At 42.2% G+C, this 20172-nt stretch overlaps 1 protein-coding gene across 26 annotated transcripts in view; it reads right to left on the bottom strand.

Annotated features, from left to right (window-relative positions):
* The window catches only part of rbfox3a (RNA binding fox-1 homolog 3a), a 1329152-nt gene that overhangs the window by 601882 nt on the left and 707098 nt on the right, over positions 1–20172 (bottom strand). The gene's annotated exons all lie outside the window — the stretch shown is intronic.

Below are 20172 nucleotides of genomic sequence, written 5' to 3'. Positions count from 1 at the left end.
TTTTTTGTCGACTGGTGTGCATATCAGTTATAAACTAAGCTATATTTATCAACATTTTCTTCCAATTAATACACCCCACTCTTCTGTTTTGATTTTGTGACCAATCAACTGATTTAATGAACTCAAAACCAAAAGAGTATAAAATGACTTGAAATTCTAAAAATGTGAAGACCTATCTTTTACCTTTTTAGAGGTTTTGCGAAACTGTCCCCAAATCAGCACGGTGTTTCTCAAATGAAGCACTGAGTACCATCACGAAAGAGACACCGAGCGTTAAGACAGACACAAAGTACTGGAGTAACTCGACAGGTCACTGGAGAAAAAGGATGGGTGACGTTTCGGGTCACGACCCTTCTTCAGACTCTTTATGCCGACTCCAACAGCTTTAAGATGTTTTGCAAGATCTGAACATGAGATGCCAGTAAATATGTATCTGTGAACACCTCACAGGATGGACAGTTATAAACAGACTGCTGGGGTAACTGAGCAGGACAGGCAGTGGGTCAGGCTACATCTCTGGAGAACATGGATAGGTGACGTTCCAGGTCGGGGCCCTTCTTCAGACTGATTGTAGGGGGGGTGGGGAGCTGGAAGAGAGGTGGGGATGGGACAATGTGAGGCAAGTGAAAATAAGGAACTGTAGATGTTGGTTTAAAAAGATGTCACCCCTTCTTCAGGGAGAATAGGGACCCTTCTTCAGAATTCCGACCCGAAACGTCACTTATCCATTTTCTCCAGAGACGTTGCCTGACCCGCTGGGTTACTCCAGCACTTTGCGCCTTTTGCTATAAATCAGCATTGCAGTTCCTTGAGATTTTAATTCAGATTCCAATGGTGAATTCTACTTTTGAATTCCACCAAAAGAGTACAAAGCACAAGGTGATGTAAAAACAGGTTTGTAGATTTTCCAGATACAGTCCAAAGGTCAAAACCTCCTGAGTATCTTTCAAAGCTCCCTCAGCACACACAACCTAAACTGAGATGCATCCTCAAATGGCTGCTCACAAAGATGGATAAGAAGTAAAGTTAGACTTATTTTTGTATCAGTTTTGATTGTGAAAGTAGCAGGAATATTGTTTAGTATCGCTTATTTTAAACAAAGAGCATGGAAACAGGGCCGTCGGCCCGTCGAGTCCAAGGCGATCATTGATCACCCTTTCACACTAGTTCTATGTTATGTGAAAAATCTAATGGGAACCTGTGGATCAATCTTTCACACATTGGGCGGTGGGTATATGGAATGAGCTCCCAGAGCAGGTAGAGGTAGGAACTATGACAACATTTAAAAGACATTTGGACAGGTACATGAATACAAACAGTTTAGATGGATGTGGGCCAAACGTGGCCAGCTGGGACTAGTGTGGATGGGGTATCTTGGTCGGCATGGACATATTGGGCCAAAGGGCCTGTTTCCACTCTGTTTGACTCTATGACTTTAAGTACAATAATGAGACCACACACATGGTATCCATCCTCCATTGATTTCAAACTTGCAATAGCTATTAATTTCATTCAGGCTCTATGTGTCATGGGACCCTCAGCCACTATCTCCGAAAAAAATAACTGCACTACATAATACGGAGCTGATTCCTGTCAACCTACATTACGTTGTGAGTTCAGAACTCAAGTCTACCTCTCACTGGAACTACATGCTAATTAAACCTCCAGGAAAGATTAGCACTAAAGTTGGCCGACTAAGACAGGAACACTATGTGCACAGTTATTTCAGAATCTTCAGCTGAACCTTAAGAATGGGCAGGTCAAGTGAAAATGTAATATCTTGAAAATGTTAAATATTAGTTTTAGTTTTTAATTTTAGAGATACAGCGCAGAAACAAGCCTTTGGGCTCACCGAATCCGCGCTGACCAGTGATCCCCGTACACTCGCACTACCCTACACACACTAGGGACAATTTACAATTTTACCAAGCCAATTAACCTACAAACCTGCAGGTCTTTGGAGGGTGGGAGGAAACCGGAGCACCTGGAGAAAACCCGCGCTGGTCATGGGGAGAACATACAAACTCAGTACAATAGACAATAGACAATAGACAATAGGTGCAGGAGGAGGCCATTCGGCGCTTCGAGCCAGCACCGCCATTCAATACCCCCTGACTCCGCTATCCTTAAGAGCTCTATCTAGCTCTCTCTTGAATGCATTCAGAGAATTGGCCTCCACTGCCTTTTGAGGCAGAGAATTCCACAGATTCACAACTCTCTGACTGAAAACACAGACAGCCGCATGGTCTGGGTCGAACCCGGGTCACTGGCGCTGTAAGGCAGCAACTCTACCGCTGCACCACAGTGCCACCCTACCAGGCATGCTAAGCAGTAAAATATATTTGTCACCATTTAACAGTCCACCGCTGCCAGTCACTGTGACATTGCATTGCAACTTATTGTCCCTGAAGTACATTTAATGAGCAGCTACTAAACATGTCCAAACAGCAACGATGACAGGTTGGTACAGAGCCCCACTGCTTCAATCACCCTCACTCATTCCTGACCTCAGATGCTGTCTATGTGGAGTATGACGCTCTCTACCTCCTTAGGAAGCTGAGGAAGTTTGCCATGACCCCAACAACTCTCACCAACCCCTACAGATGCACCATAGAAAGCATTTTATTGGGATGTATCACAGCATAGTTTGGGAGCAGCTCTATCCAAAACCACAAGAAACTGCAGAGAATTGTGGACGCAGACCATCACACACACCAACCTCCCTTCCATTGACTCCATTTATACCTCATGCTGCCTCGGCAAGGCCACCAGCATAATCAAGGACGAGTCGCACCCTGGCCACTCCCTCTTCTCCCCTCTCCCATCAGGCAAAAGGTATGGAAGTGTGAAAATGCACACCTCCAGAATCAGGGACAGTTTCTTCCCAGCTGTTATCAAGCAACTGAACCATCCTACCAACAACTCGGGAGCAGTCCCGGGCTCATTGACCTCATTGGAGACCTGCAGGCTACCTTTAATCGGAATTTACTAGACCTTATCTTGCACTAAACATTATTTCATTTATCCTGTATCTGTACAGTGGACAGCTTGATCGTAATCATGTATTGTCTTTTTGCTGACTGGATAGCACGCAACAACGATGCTTATCACTGTACCTCAGTATACGTGACAATAAACTGAACTAACAATGTCAAACTAACAAACAAACTAATTGGTCATTGAGAATTGCTCCTCGTGTGCAGGTGAGTGGTAGAATCTGGGGGGGTAAATTCATGGGGAATTAGTGAGGAAGAAACCAGTGAAGTGTGAAAGGTGAGAAGAGTGCAGTGTTCAGCCAGAGAAGAATATGATTGAACTCTGAGCTAGCATAGACTAGATGGGCCAGAATGGCCTCCTATGTCATAAGAATTTTTTTTTGGATCAGTCCATCATTTTATGATAATTTATGGCATATTTTCTTGGTTCAGCAAGATAGTGCTTACTTCCTTTATACTGCTTGGATCTTGTGGAAGGTTAAAGGATATCATAGTGATGTACAGCACTGGAATAGGCCCTTGGGCCCAGCTTGTCCATGCCAACCAAGTGGGCATACTGGGCTAGCCCAATTTGCCTGCATTCAGAGTCATAGAGCTGTAGAGTTACCGGGCGGTACGGTGGCGCAGCGGCAGCATGACGGACTTACAACGTCAGAGACCCGGGTTCAATCCTGACTATGGGTGCTGTCTGTATGGAGTTTGTACGTTCTCCCTGTGACCATATGGGTTTTCTACGGGTGCTCCAGTTTCCTCCCACACTCCAAAGACGTGCAGGTTTGTAGGTTAATTGGCTTCTGTAAATTGTTCCTAGTGTGTTGGACAGAACTAGTGTACGAGTGATCGCTGGTCAGCGTGGACCCGTTGGGCTGAAGGGCCTGCTGCTGCGCTGTATCTCTAAAAAAACTTGGTGACATGCCATTTTCTCCTTCTTCGCCACCATAACCTGAAAATGATGCATCATCAACAACCACCCTAATTGTTGACCATTAGCCGGTCCATCACGGGCACTGACCTTCCCACACCATCGAATGGATCCAAAGGAGGAGCTGCAGCCAGCCTCATCAAAGACCAACACCAGCCGGGCCGGGCTCTCATTTCACCCCCACAATTAGGAAGAAGGTACAGGAGTCTGAAAACCGTGACCTCCAGATTCAAGAACCGCTTCTTCCCAATTGAACTCTACGCAACACTATCCTCAGCAACAATGATTTCCTTTGGACTGTGTCTTTGGTTGCACTGCAGACTTTGCTTTTGCACTCGTGATTACCCAGTCTTAGTCATTCATTTATTGTATTATCTGTTATATATTTATCTGCGTATTATTACATTCACAGGTCCGTTAATCTATGTCCGTTAACCCACATGGTTAGACCGTAATGGTGTATCCTTATTGTTTTGATGTGTTTATGCTTTATTCTTAATTGTTAACTGTATGTTTGTGTTGTCATTTGTGAGCACCAAGGCACATTCCTTGTATCTGCATATTTGGCCAATAAACTTATTCATTCATTCATTAATAGATTGTTCTGTTAATGGATTCTTGATTAGTGTGGGTGTCAGGGGTCATGGGGAGAAGGCAGGTACATGGGGATGGGAGGGAAAGGTGGATCAGCCATTATTGAATGGCGGAGTCGACTCGATGGGCCGAATGACCTATTTCTGCTACTATTGCTTATGAAATGAGTCTGCAGCAGGTTTGTTGTATCTTTGCCAGTACATATGACAATTAAACACTTATTTTTCTTCTTCTTCTCATGTGTAGCTGAGATACCCCACGCTTGCTCGGATGTGGGCTGGGCCTCTGTCAGTATTTGGAAGAGCTTCTTTTCGAAGTCAGCTTGTTGTTCAGTTTTTGCTGCTTGGTTGCAGTCTTGGAAATGCTTCAATTTCAGCTTGCTTTGCGGTCGATTAACAAAAACAATGTTCAGCTGTGAGAGACCAGCGGAGTATAAGAATGCAGTGTTCAGGTTTGTGTGGAAGCACAGCGCTGAGGTAGAGCTGTGCCCACCGTCTCTTCCCTCCACAGTTAACACTTGAATGTAGTCAGCAAACACTGTGATTCTCACACAGATCATAGAACAGTACAGCACAGGAGCGAGCCTTCTATGCCAAGCACCATGTCAATTTATACGAATCTCATCTACCTGCAAACGGTCCATTTCTCTCCATCCCCCTCCCGACTTCATAGTTCTAGTCATATCCCCCTCTCTCTTTCCTTTGCCCCCTGCCATCCCAGTACACACACATTTGGCCCACCACCACAATCACCCTGCTCCTTTCCCCTCCTTTGAACGTTCCCTACCATCCCTGACTCACATATTCCCTTTTCATTGCTCCACTTTCCCCTCCCCCCGTTCACGTTCCTACTAATTCCGTCCCTCCCAGCTTTACATTTCCTTCCTCCTCCTCTCTCCCTATCTGACACCCTTTTGTCTCCTTTTCATCTCTAGGCTTTGTCACTTACTCCACCCATCTGCCAATAACCCCCCCCCCCCCCATCCCCTGTATCCACCTATCACTTGCCAGGCTTTGTACCACCCCCACCTCTTCTCCAGCTTTCCCCACCCCTCCAAATCATCAATCTGCAGAAGGATCCTGACCCAAACCATTGTCTGTCCACAGATACTGCCTGGCCCTCTGAGTTCCCCCAGACCTTTGTGTTTGCCCCTATATCAATTATTAGCCTAGAGCTTCAGCTTGGTTGTAATCAATCACCTGAATATAAAGTATGTTACTGATATATAGTACGTTTTCTGGTTCTGTTCACTCTCACTTACTGATTGCTGACTATGAATCTGTTTTGAATTTGCAAGGAAATGAAACATTTTGGAAAACAGTTCAAAAAATATATTTGAGCTGCAGAATATTTGCTGATATAAATAAGTGCTAACCTGCTGTGATTTGATTAATCCAACTAAAAAATATGCTTGTCACACAGCTAAATATTGTATTCATACCACTGTGAAAGATCCAATTTTAAACAACTGAAAATGCTTTAAAAATACCACACAGAGCCAAATTGAAGTTACTTTGGTGCAAAGGAACAGTAAAGTAGAAAAATATATATTTCTAACAGAGTCCTTGCATTTAATAATTGATAAATTTTAGGAGCTTACTGAAAGGCTAAAGGTGGAGTAATTAGAAGAAACTCGTAATAATGATTAATTCGATCAGGTTGTTCATTTGCCACATTGGTCAGTTTATAGATTATTGTTGCTTGCTTTTATTTTAGTTTTTACTTTTAGTTTTAGGAATACAGTGCGGAAACAGGCCCTTCTGCCCACCGAGTCTGTACCGACCAGCAATCCCCACACATTAACACTATCCAACACACACGAAGGACAATTTTACATTTATACCAAGCCAATTAACCAACAAACCTGTATGTCTTTGGAGTGTGGGAGGAAACCGAAGATCTCGGAGAAAACCCACGCTGTCACGGGGAGAACGTACAAACTCTGTACAGCCAAGCACCTGTAGTCAGGATTGAACTCGGGTCTCTGGTGCTGTAAGGCAGCAACTCTACCGCTGCGCCACCGTGCTGCTTATTGGTTGAGGCATTGAGTATAAGAGGCAGGAGGTCCTGATGCAGCTTTCTAAAGCTTTGGTTAGGTTCCACTTTGAGTTATAGCCTGCAGTTCTGGTAACCCAATTACAGGACAGTGGCACAGCGGTAGAGCTGCTGCCTTACAGTGCCAGAGATCCGGGTTCGATCCTGACTACGCGTACTGTCTGTACGGAGTTGCTACTTTCTCCCTGTGATTGCATGCGGTTTCCTCCGGGTGCTCCGGTTTCCTCCCACACTCCAAAGATGTGCAGGTTTGTCGGTTAATTGGCTTTGGTCCCGTTGTAAATTGTCTCAAGTGTGTAAGATGGTGTTAGTGTACAGGTGATCGCTGGGCAGCGTGGACTATGAGAGCCAAAGGGCTGTTTCTGCGGTGTATCTCAAAAGACTGATAAGCTCTAACTGACGGATTACAGAACACTAAACACATTGACAGGAATTTCTGTGAAACTATTCAGAAAATATATATTTTTTTAATCAAGACGATTTCGGGATTCCCGTTAACTAGTCAATTAATTTCCGATCAATTGACTAACGCATTTTACAAGAGAATGATCCAAATCCCATTCACACCCTCCCTCCGGCCCCAACTAGAAATTTTGAGTGATTTGTCAATTGAGAATTTACTTTGGAATTTTCAAAAAATTTATTAGTTAATGTTGTTTCAGAACAAGAGGAATGACTTCATTAATTGACAATCTCAGTCGGATTATCAACAAAGCAAGTGACCTGCACAGATTTCGAAGACTACACTTTAATATATTCCTTTATTTGTCCCACACCGGGGACATTTACATTTGGGGGATATTATTGTATTGTTTAGGTCTACTTGTGTACAGAGGTCACTCGGGCACAAACAGACCTGCAGGCATGAAAATATCATTCCCAGGAATCTTGTCCAGAGCAAAGGAAGTGGTGTCGGTTTAGACACAAGTGTTTTAAACACTAGGCATATCGAGTCACACAGTCATACAGCACAGAAATAGGTCAATAGGTCTTCCCGTGTTGACAAAGATGCCCCATCGAAGTTCGTACCATTTGTCATACATCCATCTCAACCTTTCCTATCCACGTACCTGTCCAAATGTCATTTAAATGTTCCTATTATCCCAAACAACTACTACTTCTGGCAGCTAGTTCTATATATTTCGCCTATTGAGTAAAACAAAAAGTTGCCCCTTAGGTTCCAATTAAATCTTTCCTTTCTCATCTTAAACCCATGGCCTCTGGTTCTTGATTCTCCTACCCTGGGAAAAGCATTCACCTTATCTATTCCCCTCGTGATATTATACACCTCTATAAGATCAGCTCTCAGCCTTCTTTATATAGTTCTCTGTTTTTTACTATTAAGTATTTACTCAGTTAAGCTGTGGGATCAGGGTTACATTTACACAGTCTTAGGCTATCTGTGTTTGCTGCAGAACAATGATCCGGCACAGAGTAGAGGAGTTACTTTCACTAAAGGCATTCACATGAACAAGTCCAGTAGATCCGAGAGATGAGATTAAGGAAGAGAACGATAACAAGGCCAAACAGAACCAAGAGACACTTTTCAATGCAAGAAATTACACCTTGCTGTTGCAATCTGAAGGGAAGGAACACTGTGGTGATTTGTAGAGATAATCATGATTTAATATTAAGCTAGCTTTAAGAAAATGGCTCTTAAAACTCTGTCCTGTGTAAGAAACGTGTTTCACATGAGTGAATTTTATTAAAGGTTCTATTACAAAATGCAATTGGATCTTCCGTGTGTGTTCGTGAAGGATGTGTACACACGAAGCCCCAAAGACATGCTTAATGATGTCACACAGTATGCATTGTCTATTTTGTGGTTACCTACACAAAGTTCTTTTCAGAATTTGTGGACCATCTTTTGGTTCCTCCCGCTAAGGCAGACCTTAATTGGAAGGCTTTAGTATAGTTTAGTTTAGAGATACACTCAAAGGGCAGTTGTACAAAGGACATTTAACCAACATGTCTTGAAGTCTGCTTCAGTTGTAGTTGCAAGAGAACATTACCCAATGGCCTTCACCTGGAACTTTGATATTGCAATATCTTGGACTCCTCCTCCCCAAACTAGACTCAGTCTACTCCCCCTTCTTTCACCATCCCCTTATCTCATGAGCCTATGTCAACTGACTGTCTCCAAGTAATGCAGTGGCAGGAGAATGGGGGAAAGAGTCATAGAACTGTACAGCATTGAAGGAGGCCCTTCAGCCCAACTCATCCACGCAGACCATGATACCTAGTCAAGCTAAAAACTTCACTTCATGCAATATGCCCAATGCTTGACTTTTGAGTATATTATACAATGTAGAAAAGTACAGCAGAGGAACAGGCCCCACGATGTCTACGCCAAGCTGAAAATCGAGGGGCAGGGGCAGTTATGCATGTGATTCTTCATAGTTCAATACCAGGGGTTGTGCCGAAGTAATGATAATTTCTAAGCAGAAGGTAATACTTGTGGTCCTTTGAATTATTGGCCCATTAGTCTGTTGGGAAACCATAGGAGTCTACTAAAGTCAAGCAAGTGAATATGACTTAACAAGGGCAATAATTCTAAAGCAAAGAAAGATAAGTCAAGCATAACAAATTGATTGAGGATTTACGTTGATGGTGACAAAATGTTTGCTATTTTGACTTTTTCTGAGAAACTTGTGACAAAAGTAAATAATCTCGGTAGTAAGAAAGAATAATAAATGAAGAATAAATAAGAAGCAAAAACATGAGTTAATGATGTTTTGGGCATTGTGATTGGAAATGTATCTCAGGGACAAGTGCTTCACTATTACTCTAATGGTCCAATTGCATTGAATTGAATTGAATTGAAAGTTACGGCATGGAAACAACGATAGACACAAAAAGCTGGAGTAACTCAGTGGGACAGGCAGCATCTCTGGAGAGAAGGAATGGGTGATGTTTCAGATCGAGACCCTTCCTCAGTTCACCAAGTACATACCCACGCCCCCATCACAAATTGCTGGAGTAACTCAGCGGGTCAGGCAGCATCTCTGGAGAGAAGGAATGGGTGACATTTAGGGTCGAGACCCTTCAGTCTGAAGAAGGGTCTCGACCCGAAAAGTCACCCATTCCTTCTCTCCAGAGATGCTGCCTGACCCGCTGAGTTACTCCAGCATTTTGTGTTACCTTCGATTTGTACCAGCATCTGCAGTTATTTTCCTACAAGTACACACCAACCATCGATCCCTGTTCACACTAGTTCTATGTTATTCCACTTTCTCATGCGGTCGCAGAGGGATGTACAAACTCCACATAGAGGTTAGGATTGAACCCGTGTCTCTGGCGTTGTGACACAACAGCTCTAACAGCTTTCCACCCTTGCAAACAACATCTTGGTAAGCAACGCTAAAATCACATTGGAAGCTTGATATCATCATTGGAAAGAAAGATAAGATTTAGCGTTTATGAAATCTTCTAAAGAAAAAGATGAATTATCAATAATATTGAGAAACGTAACATTGTATATCTTTGCGATAAATGGAAAATATGATTTTGAATGAATCATGAAATGGCATAAATTAAGAAACTGAAATCTAGATTGAACGGTTGACTACACATCATGATTACAGTCATTGAATATTAAATAAATGCAAGGGCAAATGGAATATTTGTCAATGCAACATAGTTAAGGCAACAAAGACCAATGCTTTGGTATCACAAATTAAATGGTATCAGTGTAAATGGGATAACTCAGTAAGTAGTATCACAGGAAGAGTGAGACATGAAGTATTCTACGCCAAAGAGATTAGTGCCCTTCTAAAAGGTACAAATGCAATAAAATATCTATGCGTGGTAAGAATGCATCCTATGTGCGGTGACTGATAATTAGTCAGGCAGGGCCCTTGAAGTAAATGAGGAAGCAAATTAAAATTTGGTATAATGTTACAATTGTGCATAAAGCAAAGAGTATTAAAACTTCAAGACTGCTTGCGTTCATGCACTGAGTGAAGTAATCCAAATCAAAGTAGAAATTACTGAGTTTACTTCATACGAGAGTCCGATGCTACATTGCACTTACATTAAAATCTTCACGAGCAACAGAGTGCTTTTATTCCTTCGTCCAACCAATGTGCTCTTTGCGGAATTATAAAACATCAAAAAAGATGCATCTGCGTTATCCCGAGCTGACGTTCATGATTAATTGATTCACATTACACAGATGGATAGTGGAACAACCCTCCACTCGTTTGGGAAATCTAGGTTTGGGTCAGTGAAGGTGCACAATCAGATGTTAAGTGCTCAGTGATTCATAAGAACATGAACATCCAAGAATTTCTTCTTAAAGCAATGAAAACAGGAGGAAAATAAATATCCTGCAGACGACTGCTGTGGTTATTTTTAACTCAAATCTTTATTTATATGGTTAATCTTAGTGTTCCATTTATTTTAGGAAGTATTTCAATATGTTCATAAGCTTTAGGAGCAGAATTAGGCCATTTGGCCCATCAAGCCTACTCTGCCATTCATTCATGGCTGATCTACCTTTTCCTTTCAACCCCGTTCTCCTGCCTTCTCCCCATAACCCCTGATACCCTTACTAATCAAGAATCTGTCAATCTCCGCCCTTAAAAATACCCAATGACGGTCTCCACAGCCATCTGGGGCAATGAATTCCACAGATTCACCACCATCTGACCAAAGAAATTCCTCCTTTATAAAGCTACGGCCTTTTATTCAGAGGCTATGGCCTTTGGTCCTAGACTCTCCCACAAGTGGAAACATCCTCTCCACATTCACTCTATCCAGGCCTTTCACCATTCGAAATAGACTATTTGAATATAAAAATAATAGCCCTTCTTTGGCCCCGACCCGAAATGTCACCGCTACGTTCCCTCCACAGATGCTGCCTGACCCGACGAGTTTCTCCAGCACTTTTTGTTTTGCCTTAAGCTCTTCACAAGTGGCAAAGATAGTAACACCTACAGTACAATTTTCACACCAAAGTTGCCGTTTCTCACTCAGCGGGATATTTGTTTGAACTTGCAAATTGATGGCTCAATTCTAAAAACAGCGTCATACACAAGACGGCAATGTGAGAACGAATACAATCTGGATCAATTTAACAGTTGACAACATGGTTTTTGCTTGGCAGACAATGGGTCAGATGTATCTCAACACTGATCATTTTCCACTGCTCACAGCTTCCACTAGATACTATGGAAACACCATTCACACACGTCAATAGGGTTTTGCAATGACATAGCTAAGGTTATTAAAGCCAAGCAGGGCCATTTTCCAAGGGAATTATCAGCGAACACATCGTCTTTTGGGAGAAATAAAAGAAAATTGATTGTATTATCGGTCCATGTTTTAGAATAGCAATGGTCTGAGTTGGCACACAGCACCTGAACTTGAAAGTACCATAATTGTGCTTGTTCTGATCCTGCTAATATTATAAAATACTAAATGCTACAGTAACTCAATGCATCAGGCAGCATCTCGAGAGAGCATGGATAGACAACGTTTCAGGTCAAGATCCTTTTCCAGCCTCGAAAGGTGCCAACTCGAAACGTTGCCTATCCATGTCCTCCAGAGATGCTGCCTGAGCCGTTGAGTTACTCCAGCTCTTTGCGTCATTTTTTTGTAGACCAGCATCTGCAGTTCCTTGTGTTGACTGTTAATATTATGGTCCATCACTGGGATCTCCAAACCAATAATTGGTTATCAATTATTTTAATTCAAATCGCAATAATCTTTTCCTGAGGTTATTATTGGTTGGAATGGAGAAAAGTGTGGACTAAACAACGTATTAATGTGCTGCATGACTTTGTGACTCTCCAACATCAGTGAAGCAGCTGGACTTTTACAGGATTCATGTTAATCTCCTGACGCAACCCTACAAATCCATTGAAATTTGTTTCATATTTTTTACACACTGGTTGTTTTCATCTAACTACCCCAAGCTTTCCTGCTGTATCTAGTAACTGCCGACTTACCATTGGTAGGGAAACTATTGGAGAAGATTCTCGGGGACAGGATCTACTTGCAACTGGAATAGCATAGACTTATGCAGATAGTCAGTATGGCTTTGCGTAGAGGAGATCCACTTTTCAAACTTGATTGAGCTCTTTGAAGAGGTGACGTAGATGATTGATGAGGGTAGAACAGTGGATGTAATCTACATGGACTTTAGTAAACCGCTCAACACGGTCCATCATGGTAGGCTGATCCAGAAGATTAAGGCACATGGAATCCATGGAGACGGAATAGATTAGATTCATAATTGGTTTAGCCACAGAGGCAGAGGGTAGTGGTGGAAGGATGTTACTCTGACTGGAGATCTATGTCCAGTGGTGTTCCACAGGGATCAGTGCTGGGACCTCTGTTGTTGTGATATTTATAAATGATTTGGACAAAAATAAGGAAGACCTCATAGTAAGTTCGTGGATGACAGAAATTGGCGGAAGTATTGAATAGTGAGAAAAGTTGGCAAGGGATTCATCAATAAAGAGATGAGTTGGAAATGTGGCAGATGGAGTTTAGTGCAGACAAGTGTGAGGTGTTGCACTTTACACTTCAAATGCAAGAGGAAAGTGCAAAGTTAGTGATAGGATCCTTCGGAGCATTGATGTACATAAGGTTCTTGGGATGCAAGTCTATAGTTCACTGGAAGTGCAACACATGTTGACAAGGGGTAAAGAAGACGTATAGTAAACGTGCCTTCATTGCTCCGGGTGTTCAGTATAAACGTCGGGCAGTCATGCTGCAGCTTTATAAAACCTTAGTTAGGCCAAATTTGGAGTGTAGCGTGCAGATCTGGTCATCCCATTACAGAAAGGATGTGGAAGCTTTGGAGATTTACCAGAATGCTGCCTGGATTAGAGAGTATAAGCTGGAAGCAGAGGTTGGACAAACTTGCATTGTATTCTCTCGAGCGTCAGAGGCTAAATAGCCAACCCGGTTGAAGTTTATAAAATTATGAGAGATTTGGATAGAGTAGATGGTCAGAGTCTTTTTTCCCCAGAGTGTAAATGTCAAATACAAGAAACATGGTTTGAAGGTGAGATGGGGAAAAAAAGTCAAAGGAGATTTGCAAGCCAATTTTTTTTACACAGAGAGTGATGGGTGCCTTAAACGAGGAGCGGTGGTGGAAGCATATATGATTGCAATGTTTAAGTGGCTTTTATATAGGCACATGAACAGGCAGTGAATGGGGGAATATGGGCCATGTGCGGACAGATAGGATTAGTTTAAATTGATATAGTGGGGCAAAGGGCATGTTCCAGTGCTGGGCTGCTCTATATTCCACTACCATGCTTGTTATACATTGAGCTCTCCAGCATGTCTATTCCCTGGAGTGAGGGAGCTAAGCAAAGGCCTGGAACTTTACCACAGCCAGGAAATGGCTGTAGATTACTCCAGTACACCTCCCAGTGGCCAATTGCAGAATTGTTTTGACAGAGGTCCAAAAATGGGTCACCTGATAAATCTCAGCGGGACTGGACAGTCAGAAATCATGAGGCAACATTTTAAAATGTATTACAGGAGCAATACGCTAATAATAGAATAAACTGCATTAAATAGTCATTTTAGTTTTAGGAAAAAAACTGCAGATGCTGGTTTAAATCAAAGGTAGACACAAAATGCTGGAGTAACTCAGCGGGTCAGGCAGCATCTCGGGAGAGAAGGAGTGGGTGACGTTTTGGGTCAAGACCCTTCTTCAGTAATTTTAACTCATTTCCTTTTCAGCCCTTCCCTTTTGGTTTCTGCCCGTCCCCTTCCACCCCAAAACGTGTGTGTCGATATATGCATATATATACACACACACACTGAACTTTATTTTTTTGTTTATTATATTGTTTACAGAGCATTATGTTTAAAGAGAACAACATTTTCTGTTGTGCTGCTGCAAGTAAGAATTTTGTTGTTCTGTTTGGGACATATGACAATAAAACACTCTTGATTCCCTTTACATTTCACTCTTCTGCTCTCCTTATTTGACACCCTTTTCATCTCCAGCCTTTGACATTTTCTCCACCCATCTGGCAATCACCCCCCTACCCCTCCCTCACCTGTATCCATCTATCACTTGTTAGGCTTTATCCACCCACCCACCTTCTCTTTCCCAGTTTCCCCCCGCCCCCACCGACTTCGATTATCTAAAGAAAAGTCCTGACCCGAAACATCGTCAGTCCATTCCCCCCACAGATGCTGCCCTGACCCGTTGACTTCCTCCAGCACTGTGTGTGTGCTTAGGATTCCAGCATCAGCAGTCTCATGTGTCTCTCAGCTTTAACTTGTAGTCATTCAGAATACTCAAAATTGTATGGTTTATATAGAATAAATGAGTCTTTGAACTGGGACTGCAAGTCTAAGAATTGCAGTGAAATTCATTTTAGCCTGGCATGGTGCAAATTGCTGCAGAAGGTTTACTTTATTTCTGAAGAAACATTATCTTCAACTTTCACCTGAGGTGGACTGAGAAAACTCGATTAATAATTAAATTCTGTTCTGTTTATATCATAGAACAACCCCAGCATTAAGCCTGAAGCCAATATCATTATGGAGGCTGGGGAATGAGGGCTTTATCAGCATGAGCTTTCACTGAGAAGGGAAAGCTGTCAAAAGCTCCATTTAATTTACAAAGCACTACTTACTCCAAACTGCAGTTGATGTGTGTTAATTGTTGAAGTATAAATGTAGTAGCTACTTGAATTAAAGTTTTAAAAGATATTAAAAATGGAACAATGCTTGATCGAACAGCCTGGGGTTTCAGAGCAGAAGTTGTATCGGAAGCTGGTGCTGTCCACCGACATAACTATGGAGTCTCCAACGTATAATGCCAAGAAAGAGTATTGTATTGCTGAGGTAAGATGCAAGCAGAGGTAGTGAACAAAAATCAGGCATTCCCCCAACAGGCAGTGAATGGAATCAGAGCGTGAGATCTTCAAACTCTTTCTCAAGTACTTCTCCCGATTAGGTGGCACGGAGGCGTTGCGGTAGAGTTGCTGCCTTTTAGCGCCAGAGACCTGGGTTTGATCCTGTCTACGGGTGCTGTCTTTACAGAGTTTGTACATTCTCCCTGTGACCGTATGGGTTTTCTCTGGGTGCACTGGTTTCCTCCCACATTCCAAAGACGTGCATGTTTGCAGGTTAATTGGCTTTGACAAATTGTCCCTAGTGTGTAGGATAGTGTTAGTGTACAGGGGTCGCTGGTCGGCTTCTGGAGTGAAGGGAATGGATGAGAAAGTGGGATAACAGAGAACTAGTTTGAACAGATGATCGATCGATGGTGACGTGGGCTTGGTGGGCTGAAGGTCCTGTTACTATGTTGTATCTCTAAAACTAAAGATGGAAGAAATGGTGCAGCGGGTAGGAAGTTATTGATCAGTCCAAAAAAAAAGGCAATAAACCAAATTAAAAATATTGTTCAGGACACGGTGAACAGCAGATGCTGGAATCTTGAGTAAAACTCAAAGTGCTGGAGTAACTCAGCGGGTCAGGCAGCACCTGTGGAGGACATGGAAAGGCTACGTTTCGGGTCGGGACCCTTCTTCAGACTGGTTGTATTGGGAGAGAAGGTTGGAAGAGAGGTGGGAGTGGGACAAAAGTACCACTCTGAAGAAGAGTCCCGACCCAAAATGTCATCTACCCATGTTCTCCAGAGATGCTGCCTGATCTGCTGAGTTACTCCAGCACTTTGTGTCCTTTTGGGAGCAAGTGATAGATGGATCCAGGTGAGGAGGGTTTGATCATGGATGCCGGCTGTTAGTGCTGCTAATAGAACGTGTGCATTGAGATCGTTGTAAGGATTCACATCAAAAGTATGATCAAAAGAACAATGACCACCATGATAACAAAACCCAAGGACACGGCAGTCATTTCAAACCATTCCAGTTAAAATTGAATGGAATCTACACGGACCTTAAACTGCAGACAGAGCAAGAACTACTCATTTGAGAAGAGAATTGCTCCCAATTTCCTCATAATTTGGAATACTGCACTGCATCTACATTTCTGTCATCATTTGGCCTTTAGAGAAGTTACATCTGCCAAATCCCACAAACAAATTTCCTGCTCACTGGCTCTGAAGCCAAATGAAATATTACATCTAATTTTTTTTGAGAGCATCAAGAACCAAAGTTGAGTTTTCCAATCTTTTGTAATACTTTTCTAAATAGCAAAACATTGTCAGTACAAGAGTGACAAGACCAAGGCAAATGATTAACATGGTTTCACATTATTAAGGGTTTATTCAAGTATACAAGATGAAAAATGTATGTCCATTGTTGACGCAGAAAGAATAACTGGAGGGACCCAGAAATTAAAGGGCCAACATTCTAATTGCATGTGGTTCTGGTCGCCCCATTTCAGGAAGGATGTGGAGACTTTGGAAAGGGTGCAGACAAGGTTTAGCAGAATGCTGCCTAGATTAGAGGGTGTCAACTACAGTGAGAGTTTGGAAAGACTTGGATTGTTTTCTCTGGAACGTCAGAGCTCGAGGGGAGACTTTATAGAAGTATATAAAATGATGAGAGGTGTAGATAGGGTAGACAGTCAGAACCTTTTCCCCAGCGTGCAAATGTCCAACACTAGAGGCCATAGCTATAAGTTGAGAGGGGGGGGGGAGTATAATGGAGATGTGCAGGGTGCGTTTTTTCACACAGAGTGTGGCGGGGGCCTGGAACATGTTGCCAGGGATGGTGGCAGATATGATAGTGGCGTTTGAGAGACTTTGAGATAAGCAGATGGAAGTGCAAGGAATGGAGAGATATGGATCATGTACAGGCATTTGAGATCCGTTTAACTTGGCATCATGTTCGGCGCAAACATTGTGGGCTGAAGAACCCGTTCCTGTGCTGTACTGTTCTATATTGATGTTTGGTCATAAAACCTATCTCTTGACCGTTATCACTGAATGTGTGCAGGACATTTGCGCATCCCCATCTATGGTGACCTTTTGTAATATCAAGATCTGTTTTAGAAAGCCCCTTTATTTCCTAAGTACAAATGCTCTCGATGGTTATGTGCAAACCTCAGAGGGATGAAAAGATGTACATTTTAACACTACCACCATCTTACTTATAAAGAATTCAAAGGCAGCAACATTTCTGCACGCATGTTTCTGCTTAAATTTCTTCCTTCCTGGCTCTGTGAAGATTAATTTGCCAAATATATCCATTTGCTCAAACTAATGAATAGTCTATCATGGGAGATGGTTGCATACCCTGTCAATAAGACAGGAGAGAATGAATCTCCCAAATAATAACTGTTTAATTGTTATTGCCAATTACCTTCATTTCTGTAGCTCCAACTACCAGTCTCTCATTGATTTCTTCCAAATTATATTTGATCTCACAATGAAGTCTCACAGGCATTCTGCCCTTCATTGACTAAGGGAGTAACCTAGCATAAAATTAACTGAATGCCAACCCAACCCTAATGAACCCTGGCCAATGGCATTTATCCGAGTAAGGTAAAGCATGACCTACAGTCAGTGCAAGGTGTTGCCGACTAAGAAAAGTCCACCATGTTCCTTTATCAATCTCTTCCCAAAGAGAGCAAGCTCACCCGGAATCAGCGCGTCATGGAGAACGGTGACAAACGGTGACCATCGCTTCCACGATGAGCTTGGCAAGGGTTTTGCAAATTGGATTGCAGCAAATTCCACCTGTTTTTTATTTTGCTTCATCTTTGCCTCATTTTGTTTCCGCTTCTTAAAATGGCTATTTTTTTTTGTTTCCCACTGCAAACTGAAAGGCAGTTCAAATGAGTGGTAAATTATTCAGCCGGCTGTCAGCAGAAGAGTACAAGGTGGACCGCTGTGTGATTACCTGAATACTGCTGAAGGTATTGTCTTACACAGCTGAAAGTGATCCTGCAGAATAGAACTACTAAACTATCTCTGTAATGCAAACAGCCTCGTTCACGGTCACGTATTGATCTGCAGAGGTCAGCATATTCGCATTGGATTAGTTTCCACATTTCCCTGTTTTGACCCTTGGCACTTTTCTTTTGGAATAGAAACAATACTGAAGAGTGAGACACAGCCTGAAACTCTATGGGAGAACTAGCCAGCCTTTGTTAAGCTGGAAGTAAATATCAGGATGAATTGCAGAAATTCGAAGACCCAAAGATGCTATCCTAAACACAGACGTTTCAATATATTCATTTGAACGTCGGCTGTCAATGTAAAATTCTCAATATTAACACCGAGCAGAGCAAGGACATCTGACATCAGATAATGAACAGGCAGTAAGGAGTCAGATAGATTCCATGCGGTCCAAATAACACTATTGTAAAATGTACTTGACATTTCGACCTGATAAATGTCTGCCCCTATAAGCAGCATCATTTGTGTTATATTGCTAAATGATTAGTATTTAAAGCAAAATTATTTTTAATTCAGTGTATGAACTAAAGATCAATTTGAATATGATCATCGTCATACCTGGCTGGATGAAAATGCACTATATATTTTGTGTTTTCTGCACCAAGGACTATCTGCTGTATATCCCTCTTGTTAAGAGCCATTAAACACCGTGCACTTCCTACTTTGGCAGGGGAGAGAACGGTTTGGGTGATGCAGTATTCAAAGCCACTGCCAATGCCACTTCGTGAACTTCCAAGAGGGAGCTTTGGTTCTCTTGAGGGGAAATCAGACCGGGTCTGCCTGGTGGCTTAATAAAGTAAGCGATTGCAAGCAGGTGGCTGCTCTCCACTCTCGAGCTGTGACCTTTGGGGTTTGTATTCAAGCATTCACGTTAAACTTGTCAGGCCAGACTGTGCGAGGATTGAGGTCAGGATTTGTGAGTCTACACTTTTCAAAAAGGGCACACTGGGTGCATTGTACACACTGCGGTTTTGTTTTCACAGTAATGTTCTCTTGGAATAGTCTATCCAGGCAGTCAGTGAACAGCTATCAACGATGTAAGAACCGCATAGAAAATGGACATCTGTTAATGGAATGCAAAAAAAGCTATACAAATAGTGAAGGCAATCAGGAATGCAAAAGAAAATGCAGTCAGACATTCAAAAGTGTGAAGGAAAAGAATTCAAGTGTTGATTCAGCGATGTGCAAAATCACAATAATCAAAATTCAGCACTCAGAGCACAACCTTATAGAAAGGGTTACTTAACCCACAGCAAGAATAAACAACAATTCACACAATTAACACAAGCAAGAACATGACTTTCTCAATTTAACTTAAGTTAACTTAACCTTAAAGCAAAGGCAAGATTACTCTGATTTTAACCAAATCTGACCTGTTGACCTGAGTCGGGAGTTGACTGAGGCAGGTTTAGAGTCAGGCAATTTTTTTTTTTCACATCACAACCAATTTTGACTTCAATAAAGTGTAAAAAAGGAAATTGCTTAAAAATGGGTGCTCAGATCGTCAGATGGGTTAGGTTAAAATCACAATCCATGATACCCATTGAATAAACGGGGACTTTATGTGGCAGTCAGTGTTTTATAGAGCAGACAACAATGATTAATAAAAGTAGCTCGGGAGAAATGTGTTCCACCAAACTGTTGTGCAATCCTAAATGTTATTAAAGGAGATATCTGCTCTCTTACTGACGTCTCTCAGTTAGTCCTTGTTATTATTGCCGATGCTTTAAAGCTACTTTATCAAAGCATCCTGTGAT

The sequence above is a fragment of the Rhinoraja longicauda genome, chromosome 6 (genome assembly GCF_053455715.1).
Source record: "Rhinoraja longicauda isolate Sanriku21f chromosome 6, sRhiLon1.1, whole genome shotgun sequence".
NCBI classification, from domain to species: domain Eukaryota; kingdom Metazoa; phylum Chordata; class Chondrichthyes; order Rajiformes; family Arhynchobatidae; genus Rhinoraja; species Rhinoraja longicauda.
Note: the sequence above shows the minus strand (reverse complement) of the source record. Positions and strands in the feature narration are given on the sequence as shown.